Source organism: Rhagoletis pomonella, unplaced genomic scaffold (assembly GCF_013731165.1).
Source record: "Rhagoletis pomonella isolate Grant_MI unplaced genomic scaffold, Rhpom_1.0 Rhpom_scaffold_00009, whole genome shotgun sequence".
NCBI classification, from domain to species: Eukaryota; Metazoa; Arthropoda; class Insecta; order Diptera; family Tephritidae; genus Rhagoletis; species Rhagoletis pomonella.
In genome coordinates this window covers 20,587,936-20,597,957 of record NW_023458563.1, presented here as the reverse complement: position 1 = coordinate 20,597,957, position 10,022 = coordinate 20,587,936, and positions in this window count along the sequence as shown.

Here is a 10,022-nt window from a genome sequence, read left to right as displayed (position 1 = left end):
GTCACTGGCGGTCCGATAAATGCCCTGCTCGAGGCTGTAGCATTAATTGGAGCCACCCCTGTCGGTTTTTTTGGAGGGCCGTCCTCCTTGTTGTGTTGTTTTTTTTTGTAATAAATTGCGCTCATAATTTTGGTCCCACGAGTGTCAGACAATGGAGGTCCGCCCGCACAGAGGTCCGTGTGCGCAGGTAAGGCTTGATAGAACCGGAGGTCGCCAGGTATCCGGAGCACTCCGTTCGAGACTGGGCTATTTGTTAATCTGGGTCCCCAGCCAGGCTGAACATCAGCACGGGTCGTCTAACACCTTGTTCCAACCCAGAGCTTTTTTAGAGAGGTTTGCTCCTCCATTACCTCCATAGGCCACGATCAAAAACCATTTCCATATAACTTAGCTATTGAGGAGCTTAAGCACATAGCACTGATCTCTGATCTTAGCTGGACACCATTCTGACATCGTACAGAACCTAAATTGTAGTGGCCATTACCAGTCGGCACCCTCGTGGAGGGTTCAGCCGGAGGATTTTCGCCGACCACCGCGCGGTATAACTCCGTAGGCATGTTTGCTCATAGAGCGCTACTGCCATGCATATAACAGAGAGTAAGTAACGTCGAATGGCTAAAAATTACGGTTGATTTTTTAGTATTTTAAAAAAGCTCGAAATTTGTACGAAAGTTTGTTTAATTTTTTGAATATTGCACAAAGTTGGATGCTTGGATTTACACGGGGTTTGTTAAAGAATGAACTATATTTTTATAAAAAAAATAACCAAAATTAAATAAGAACAAAAATAATACGTTAAAACTTGGGGCAAAGTGACCACTGTATGTATCTGTGTTCGTATGGAATAGTAGCTTATGTCGAAAGGCTGGCTTTAGTATGATGCGGCATTCACTTTATTCTTTAAACAAGAAGGAATTTTTTGATGAGACTTAATAAGAATAGTCTTGCAGTATCGGAACTATTGCACATTTATTTGCCAAAAGTTCTTCAACGGCTCTGCGCCAGTGAGTCATTTGCAATCGTATGCTACGAATGCCGCATTATACTAAAGCCAGCCTTTCGACATAAGCTACTATTCCATACGAACACAGATATGTTTCCACAGAATGCTATATATGTATGTATTCAAGTAATAATAGATATATTTCGTTAGAAAACTTTCTTATATAAGTAGATACAGAACAAACATAAAACCTATATATACATATACATATGTATATATTAGGCCGGGTCGATTTGTGGGGAGGCAAAAAAATCGCCCATTGCTCTGTGAAAATCATATTCTAGGGACAAAATAAGAAACTTTGCCGAAGGAACCATACCTCTAAAACGAATTCTGATGTCCCCCAATTTGGGTAGGGGCAAATTTTGAAAAATCCAACAACCAAATTAAATGGTTTTTTCAACGATAAAAATATATCACTGGATGCATTAATTGGAATATGCACTGACGGTGAGCCAACAAACACTGGCCCACACGGTGGAATTATACGATGATTCGAATTGCTGTTAAAAAGACCATTGCATTGGTTCGTTTGCCTTCTACACTTCAACGAACTTCCGTTTCGGCATTTGTTTGAAGCTTTGGATAAATCAACCAGCACTGGACCAAGATCGGCAACCGGAAAACTGAGCCGTCAAATCGAAACGTGTGTAACTCTTCCGGTAAGTTATTGCTATCACTCATTTATTATAATTGTCAACCATTTTTAATTATTTTATTATTATATATTTTCAGGTGGTGGACGGCTTCCAGAAAATTGAGTTGCAAAATATGCCCCCTGCTCCAGAAAAAATTGAGTTTTCCACCGATTCGAAGTACTTATACGACATGGCCCATGCAATTTCTAGCGGCGTGGTTCCGGTGGATCTGGCTAACATCAAACCAGGGAAAATTGTACATTCTCGGTGGCTCACCAAGGCCGCTAGATTATTGCGATTATATGTGACAACGGAAAATCCAGATGCAAATTTAAGAATTCTGGTTATTTTTCAAGTTCATTGGTTGGTCACGATTTCTAGAACCTCGTTTACGCAAAATTGTCAATCAAGTAATTAAAGATAATTCATATTATGCGCATTCGGAAAATATCTTGTTATCAATGTTGTTTGATGATAGCAAAGAAAAGCGCGACTGTGCCATCAAGAAAATTCTACGCTATCGAACCGATGTTGACGAGCCAATGGAACTTAGAGTTTATAAAAAACCAGATATAAACTTTAATTGCACAAGTTATACGGAAATGATCAATTTGAATGATATAAATATCGTATTTGAACCACCATTCACGCGAAGCATTCCGTACGATACATTGAAAGAATATATAAATCAAGATGATCACCGTTTAATGATCCAAAAATTCCATCACACATACAAGGAACGGAATGACATGTTCAATTGCTAGCTAGCGTTTCCAAACGGGTTATACCGGAAAATGTAGAGGCTGTTATGGCGACGACATTAGAGAGCCGTGCGAAATTGCCCAGACTTGAAAGTAAAAAAGACTTCAAACAATAATTTTTTTTTAGTTTCTTTTCTATAACTTACTTAAATTAATTTTTTCATTTACATATGTTCTGACTAAATAAATTTCTTAAGAGAAAAAATAGATATTATTATAAATAAATAATAAATATTATTATAAATAAATAAATAAAAATAAAGAAAAAACATAGCCATTTAGCTGATTTTTTCATGTAAAGGCCAAAAATGGTGATTTTTTGAAATGATTGTATGGGGAACCCCCAGGGGTGTTCCAGGGGGTGTGCCACTGGCATGGGTGGATCGGCCGTCCAAAGTTAGTGGGGGTCGTTCATACATTTGGACTCGATTGGAGCACTCTAAATGGGTCAAAGTGGGATTTTTCAAAAATTGCCCCTACCCAAAAGTTCGACCCAAATTGGGGGACATCAGAATTCGTTTTAGAGGTATGGTTCCTTCGGCAAAGTTTCTTATTTTGATCCCTAGAATACGATTTTCACAGAGCAATGAGTGATTTTTAAATCGACCCGCCCTAGTATATATACTATGCACTTATCTTATACTATGTTCTGGCTGACAACGAAAACACTTTGAAAACGAGTTTTGATATTGTGGGCTGAAGGCTGTTCACACCGGCTGTTGGTGTTTTCGTTGACATTTGTTACATCATTTGTTTACAGTTTTTCTACAAAAAAACAAAACCAAAATACTTTTCTTTCATTTCTTCTCATTAAAATTTTTTTTCTTTTATTGTTATTTTAATTTGGCCAGCCAATTAACTATAAATCCGAACTGGCATAATAAAGATGATAAAACATGGCTTCCACTTCCATGAATAATCGAAAAAACTAGTGCATACACCGATTGGAATGAGTGGAACGTGAGTTTTCAAGTAGTTTTCAGCGGATACTGGTTTTCGTTTGACAGATTGTACATGGACGAAAACACAAGTTTTAGGTCGGAAACCAGTTTTAGCGACGAAAACATGTTTTCGATGTCGGTCAGAACATGGTATTAGCTTTAGAATTTAACGTTTTCGCAGCTCCCTCTGTTTATCTTCATCTAACAGCTCATTTACAGCGTATTCACTACTGCTAGTGTTAGCAGAGCGTAATTTGCCGGCGCAATAAAATAGTATAGTTTTAGGCACTGGTATGATAGATTCAATAGTGAACTCTTTGGTAAGATAAAATACCGGGACTTAGTTTGAATGAATCAGCAGTTAACCTATCTATATGAATTTCTGTAGACACTTATCGTACAAAATATATCTCACGGTACTTGAGCTAAATGCTTAAATTAAAAAAGACACCGACTTGCTATTCTCCTAATTCGTTGGTCGCGTTCATAAGACTTAGATAGCTATTGTCTAACCGTTGACTGTTTTTCCTAGAAACGCGCAGTTGAGTAGTTCCGCCATTTTTGCTATCGTTCAACTTTTTCGCTACATGACCGTGACGTTACACGTATCTAGAACTTGCTTTCAACTTTCAATACAAGTTCTTGATACCTGTATGTTGTAGGTACTGCTCCATTCTAGAATTTCCCCGAATAAAATATTTAAGTTTGTGATAGGGTTTTTGTTTTAATTGTGTTTGATTATGAGCTGATAATCGTCTGCGTAAGCACAAAAACTAATTTCTTTGTGGATGCTTATTATTTCACATAATTTATTGTAGGAAATTAGGAAGAGAATGACCGATACCGGAGAACCCTGTGGTATTTCGCTGCTTAGTGGGTGTATGTCTGAGAGTTGTTTTCCGACGCGGACTATAATTTTCCTATTACTCAAAAAAGTAATGACATATTTAATAATTTTTGGACCGATTCGCCATTTTATGAGCTTGTCGATTATTGAGTGAGTGAGATGGAGTCGCTGCATCAATTTAGCTAAGCTGGAGTTGAGGGATATAGGGCGATAGGATTTTGCTAAGGTTTTATTTGAGTTGGGTTTAGGGATAGGTATGACGACTGAAGTTTTGAAATTTTGGGGGATGTATGAAATAAATATATTATTGTAGAAGTTGAGGAGTCTCGTTTTTGTTTGTGGGGACAGGTGTCGAAGCATGGGATAGGAGATGCAGTCAAGTCCTGGTGTGTTTCCTTTGAGGCTGTTTAATGCTATATGAAGTTCAACTAGGCTTATATTTTCTTCGATTATGGCAGCGGATGAATTAGGTGTATTTTTGTAAGAGGCGTTCAGTGTTCGTTGCTTGTTGTTGATGAAGTTTTGTGAAAAGTTTTCGTTTGACGATTCAAGGGACCATAGCGACGCCAATTCCTTGGCGATATCTTTTGGGTGTGTTGCTACTTGGTTGGTGGTGCTGTGCTTTGTTAAGCAGTGAATGCTGTGTAGATTTATGCCCTGTAAATGTTCTTATGTTTGCCAAATTTTCTCTATTGGTGTAGAAGGATTAATCTCTGTTGTGAAAGTGAATGTTGCCGTTTTTTTGGCTACTTTAATTGCTCTTCTTAGTGCCGAGGCTTTTCTAAATTTTATTATGTTGTCTTGGCTGATATTGAGAGTATTTTTACCTTCCTTTTATTAGCTCGGGATGTAACTATGTAATATTGATGCGCCTAAAAGATGCAGCAATTTCTATTCTCAAGTTAAATACCTGATGACAGTACGAAATTATAATAGGCAGGTTTTAGTTTTTTAAACTATAATTTTATTATTTTCTTTGAGTGCTTGTAGTTTTGCGTTCCACCATGGGACGCTGTGCTTTTGCCTGCTCGGGTTGCTCTGTGGGATTGCGGTTTGTGCGCTCTGTAAAATAAACAAAGATTTGCACATTCTTTGTTTACATTTGTAGATACATCTCTGACACGGTCATATTCTAGGATTTTGATTGTGAAAAGTTTCCAATTCGCTTGTTTTATTTTAAATGCTGGTTTGTTTGTGTTTGTAGTGTGAAGTTGTTGGGGATAAATGCTTATTACAGTGGGGAGATGGTCACTCCCTTGTAGTTCTCATTTTGCTGCGATGGCTATATCAGGGCTAGCAAATGACAGCTTTCTTGTAGAGAAGGCAGTAGGGGACCCATCGTTGAGGAGGATGTAATTGGACTGCATTAAAAAATTGGCTAATATTTTACCTTTTGGTTATTTCTAGGGGATCCCCACATAGTGTGCCATGAATTGAAGTCGCCCGTTATTAGACATGATTTGTTGTGTGTATGAAGTACGTTTTGCAGGTTTGTTTGGTTAAAGCTTTGTGTGGGAGTAATGTATGCAGATATTACTGTGAACTTTATTTTTGAGTGTATTTCTATGGCAACGGCATCAAAGTCGTTACCGATAGTGACTTGTTTGTGTTGGATGGAGTTATGGATGAGGAGGGCAGGCCCACCGTAAGAGCTGGAAGCGGTGTTTGTTGAACAGATAGAATAGTTTATTGGTATTGGAAAACGGTCGTGTGGCTTGATGTGGGTTTCTTGAAGGGAGATTACTTTTGGGTTGAATTGCTTTATTAAGATTTGGAGTTCGTTATAATTGTTTGAATAACCTCGAATGTTCCATTGGAAAGTTTTTATTGCCATGACTAATATGGCAAATATATATTTTTAATTTAAAATGTAGAGTTGAAGCTGAGGTAGTCTTTTCCTTCGTGTAGGGAGTCAGCACCTTCTATGGGTTGGGTTGGGCTGGTTATGAATTTTTGGTTCCTGGTGTTGTATACTCTTTTTAATTGTGCTTTTTTCCGCTTTGACATTTTAACCGGAAATATTTTTGTTGTGAGTTTCGTTGATTTGGCAGAAGTTGTAGGTAACTCCTGGGGTTCTAAGTCAGAGTTACTGGGAGCGTCTGAGTAGCTTACTGGTTGACGATGGTACTGGTGTTGATGTTGCAGGTTCATTTGCGATAGTGGTATTTGCTGTAGTTGTGGGTTTCATTAATTTTTTGGTTGTTGGGTTGTGGCTGGTTACGTACAGTAAATGAGTTTTGTTGAGGGCTGTGTTGGTGCCTCATTATAAATGGCTACAGTTGTTTTGTGGTCTACTTTGTTAATCGTTTTTATGGCTCGGAGCTCTTTTTTGTTTTATAAAGACCGGTCAGCTTTTCTCAGTGGCAAAATGGTTGTTTGGTTCTAATTTTCCATATTTAGGCATTTCTCACTGATGTGGCCGTTTAGGTGGTAGATTTGTGCACATTTGGGACAAGTTTTCGCGTTTTTACATATTTTTGACATGTGACCGTATTTAAAGCAGTTGTTGCACCTTAGTGGTAGTGGAATATATGGGCAGATTTTTACCTTTTTATAGCCTATGTTAATTTCGGTTGGTAGGATTGTTGTTGCGAATGTTATTATTATGAGACCTGTTTCGACCAAAAGTTCATCGCTTTTTTTAAGAATTTTTTTCACTTCACTAACGTTCTGATCTAAGTTCTGCCTCTACTTCGTTACTGTAGATTATACCTTTTGAATGGTTCAAGGTTTTGTGTTGGGTTGTTTCTAGGGTAATGTTGTTGTCGAGAGCTACAAACGTAGTTAGTAGATTAGCTTGTTTATTGCTTTTAGTTTTTATGAGAACTTGTCCACTTCTTGTCTTTTTGCACTCCTCAACTTCACCCGCATGTTGCGTCAATGGCTTTTTTTTATAAGAAAAGGTGATACGTTCAAAAGAGTGTCCGGGCTATTTGTTCTTGTCATGAACCTTTGGACCTAAACTACTAAAGTTTTCAGCCTTTGCTTTGTCCTATTTTAAGGACGGCATGTTTGCCCTTGATTTGTCCGGATGGGTGAGGGGAGCAGGGGGGGGGGGGGTTCCTAATGATTTTATATGGTTATGATTTTGGTATTTCACTTGTTATGAAAAAGTTGCAAAGCACGTGTTACACGTCAATTAGTGCGAATGTTATACGCAAGTTATACATATGAAATTGGGTATCAAACGATATATTTTTAAGGAATCTTTAGTTTGAACTTGGCTATCTTTGAAGAGGGTCGCCACCATTAAAAAAATTTAATGTTAATTATTTAATAAGTTAAATGAATTATTAAAAGATGGGTATGTATTTAGGAGAGTTGCCACTTGTTCAAAAAATTAAATGCCGAGCAGTAGGCGGGGAAAGCACCGGCGACAATTGTAACACCTAGCCCTTTTGTTACCGCAAAAGAACAGCCGGTCTCATATCTGGAACCGTCTGTGAAAATAAGCTCTCAGGTCTTTTATGAGTATAGAACTGGGCAAATGCCCTTGCGGTAGAGTTTTTACTTTAGTAGGCATCGGAGTAGATATGATGTCCAAATCTTCGATGTAGCTTAATATACGAAATAAAGCTGATTGTTTGCTTCAACGGTTTTTTTGTTGAAAGCAGGGTTCGACGTGAGTTAATAAAGTCTCATTTTTGCAGTGAAAAATCTTTGGGATGAGCATCTTTGTGTTGTACTTTACCTCATGGTTATGGTTCTTCTGACCGCTGCATGGTAAGGTGTTTCTTGAAATTTAAGATGCTTTTTGCGCAGTGTCCGTAAATTACGAGTCCAAAGTCAATTTTTCCTAATATAAAAGCCCTAATTACATTTACCAGTGTAGTTATATGAACTAAAGAATACTGGATGATAAAAACTTTATAATATTTAGTCTAGCAAGTAAGCTTAATCTTACATTATGACAGTGCTGCTTAAAAGTAAGTTTATTGTCAAAAATTATTCCCAATATTTTCAATGTGTCAATATATTGTAATACACGGAGAGGGTTGGATGTTTTCTGCATATGAAAATTCGAAATCTTAGCTCCTGAAGATTTAGACCAATTGCGGCAAGTCCTTAGTCTTAGAAAAAATATGATGGAGCTAACTTTGCCTAAGGCTATATTGAATAAAATAACCGAAAGTGGTGATCCTAAGTTATTGCCCCGAATAACGAACTTCCGGTTGTAAAGGAAAGACTTAACAGCATTGTACATCATCTCACCATTTTCCCAGCGTAATACTTTAGATATGCAGGAGAGGAGGGAAATGGGTCTGTAGTTAGAAACTAATGAATTGTTTATATTTAGTTTGGCAATATGAATAATAATAGCAGTTTTCCACTCTTGGTGACCCTTGAGATAGAATGGAGTTAGGGAGTTTAGTGACTATGTTTGACGGGATATGGAAGATTTTTTTGTTGTATGAAAAGTTTTCTGAAATAGGGCGTTTTCGAACTGGCTGCCGAGATAGGTCGATCTTCCACTCAGGTATCGATTTCCTGTTAATATTCCTCTATGTATTTGCATAAAAACAAGTCAAACAAGTAAGAAAGTCTAAGTTCGGGCGGAGCCGAACATTAAATACCCGGCGCAATTATTAAATATATGTTTTCCACCTTTCCGAAAGCTACCGCTACACGATAAGCCGGGGTGTATAAATTTTGAGTAAATTAGCGTCCTTCAATTTCGAAATATTGAAGTTTCAAGCATTTCTGAAATTTACCGTTATATGAGAAGCGGCCGTTATTTTAGTCCCATTTCAATAATTTTCAACGTTTTGCTTTTATTTGCCAAGCACAAAAACCACACCGAGTTTGGTACAAATTGGTAGAACGGTTACCGAGATACATATATGTGATCATAAGTGGGCGGTGCCACGCCCATTTTTCAAAATTTTGTCTTAAGCGTATTTCTTGGTAAACAATTGTTGCAAGCATCAATTTTGAATAAATTAGCTTTAATATTTACTGATTTATAGAAGATTTCGTATTTCTCTAAATTACCGTTATATGGGATGTGGGCGTGGTTATTGTCCGATTTTAAAAATTTTCGGCCATTTCGTATGTTATACGAAGGTTAACAACTGTGCCAAATTTGGAAGAAATTGGTGCAGCGGTTACCAAGATATACACATGTTGCCATAAGTGGGCGTGGCTACGCCCATTTTCCAAAAATGTATAATATTCTTATTTTTCGTCTAAAACTTATTGTAAATATCAATTTTGAGTGAATAATCTTCAGTAGTTACTAAAATATCGCAGTTTTCGTATTTCTGAAAATTACCGTTATATGGGAGGTAGGCGTGGTTATTGTCCGATTTTAAAAATTTGCGGCCGTTTGGTATGCTGTGCGAAGGCCAACAACTGTGCAAAGTTTGGAAGAAATTGGTGCAGCGGTTCCTTAGATATACACATGTAACCATAAGTGGGCGTGGCTACGCCCATTTTCCAAAAATGTATAATATTCATATTTTTCGTCTAAAAATTATTGTAAATATCAATTTTGAGTGAATTATCTTCAATAGTTACTAAAATATCGCAGTTTTCGTATTTCTGGAAATTACCGTTATATGGGAAGTGGGCGTGGTTACAGTCCGATTTCGCCCATTTCCAATACCAACCTACCTTCGATTAAGGGAAACCTACGTACCAAATTTCGTTGAGATATCTCAATTTTTGCTCGAGTTATCGTGTACACGGACGGACGGACAGACGGACGGACAGACAGACATGGCTTTATCGATTTCTTTTTTCATCCTGATCATTTATGTATACATTTGTCTATATCTATCTCGATTCGTTTTGGCTGTTACAAACAACCGTTATGTGAACAAAATTAATATA